Here is a 1,774-nt window from a genome sequence, read left to right as displayed (position 1 = left end):
CCAGGCCTGCCTTCAGACACCTGCAAGGTGGTCTGGAGGAATGTTTCTTCCAACATTCTTACCAACAGGCACAAAGATCTGGCATGGATGGCAATCCAAGGGGGGTTGCCTCTCAGGACATTTATGCATGCCAGGAACCTGAGCAGATACAGACACTGCCCCTTCTGCATCATCCACGAGGAAACGTCTTACCACGTTTTCTGGGAGTGCTCATTTGCTCAGGCCCTGTTGGGGGCCCTGGAACCTGAACTCAAGGACTTTGTACCACAGACAGCCATCACTCACTTTGGGGTGTTGAATGGACTGTTCTGTGGAACCTTTTCTCTGGAGGACATTGACGGCGCCTGGCGGGTGCTGTGTTGCTTTAAGGACGCTTTATGGTGCGCCAGAAAGCGCCTCATCCACCAGCGGGAGAGGATGTCCATTGAGGACTGCCGCAGACTGATCCTCAGTCTGCTCAGAGACTATACCTTGATGGACTTTGAGGAAGAGGACGTCTGAAGATTTCCCCCTTCCCCCCTTGCGTGTCTTTGTCTTTTCAATAAAGCTTCGGGCCTGTGTTTCCCCCTTTCTTCCCTCCCCCCCCCCACACACCCGATGCCTATTGTAAATTGTGATTTTCGGTTTTTCGCTTTCGTTTATTACACGACTTAGTACTATGTATCAGGATGCTATGGTTTTTGGGGTAAGCGGCGTCATGCATGACGTGGCGGTCTGGGGATTCATCCTCTGCACATCACGTCAGGCATCATACCGCTGAGCGAATGTATTTTTCTGAATGTATTTATTGTATGCTTGGAACTGTATTGCTATGTGGTGCGCTGCGTCGCAGTACAGGGTGAGATGTACCCCGATTACACGTATCATGTTGTTTTTGATGCTTCTGTAATAAAAGGTGATGGTAAAATAAGGATAGATGTGATTTTTGTGGTATTAATGTGTCTTTTTTGGTTTTTTTCAGAATGGAACGGTGAAAAGGGACAGCGGTGAAGGGAGAGCACAGGATGAATATCTGTCTAGAAAAAAGGGAAAGGAATAGAGGGAGAGTTTTTTGTGTGTTTTGTGGGTGGGGGGGATATTGTGTGTTATTTTCTGAAAATATGAATTTTTGTTGTGAAATTTTGTTGATATTGTATTGATGGAAAATTTTTTTTTTATTTATGTATGTATATAATTTTATGACCTTTTGAATAAAAAAACTAAAAAAAAAATCTGTTCTTATCAGTTTAATATCTGATACGTCCCCTATCTGGGGACCATATATTAAATGGATTTTTAGAACAGGGAGATGGAAGAAGAGCTTGCTCTGTCCACTCCACGCATCGACCTGGTATTGCAGTACCTCCAGGACCGGTGCACCCCTCTTATGCAGTTTTCTAGAAGTAGGGGAGAAGAAAAAAAAAACAAAACTAAGCCACCCTCCTTTCCTCAGGAAAGAAAGAGCAAGTTTAAGGCAATGATGGGAGTGAGGTGCATCTGAGTGGTCCTAACAAGCCTTGTTTCCTCCCAACCCTGCTTGCACCTGCCTGCCAGCCAGCCCTGTGCGTCATTGTGTTGTGTATTAGCTGTTTGTTGCTGCTAAGGAGGTGTGAATAGCTATTAAAAAAAAAAAAAAAAAAAACTCCCAGTGTGCCTTTGTTGGTGTGTCACTTTCTTGGTCTCTGCTTGCTCGTGTTGTGTTGTCTGGAAGCTGTGGGCTGGGTGGGATGTGCCCACCAGCCAGTGGAGGAGAGTCAGCAAGCCCACTATCCGAAGGCAGCTAGCAAGCTTAGCT

The 1,774-nt window shown here is 45.8% G+C and overlaps 1 non-coding gene across 1 annotated transcript; it reads left to right on the top strand.

The window, feature by feature from the left end:
* Positions 1-1,170: 1,170 nt before the first annotated feature.
* On the top strand, positions 1,171-1,364 carry LOC149440211 (U2 spliceosomal RNA). Its single transcript, XR_016307711.1, has one exon. It is a non-coding gene; the product is annotated as a U2 spliceosomal RNA (small nuclear RNA).
* Positions 1,365-1,774: the final 410 nt, after the last annotated feature.

Source organism: Staurois parvus, unplaced genomic scaffold (genome assembly GCF_062004578.1).
Source record: "Staurois parvus isolate SC_StPar_1 unplaced genomic scaffold, SC_StPar_1.0 ptg001110l, whole genome shotgun sequence".
In the NCBI taxonomy this organism is placed as follows: Eukaryota; Metazoa; Chordata; class Amphibia; order Anura; family Ranidae; genus Staurois; species Staurois parvus.
Note: the sequence above shows the minus strand (reverse complement) of the source record. Positions and strands in the feature narration are given on the sequence as shown.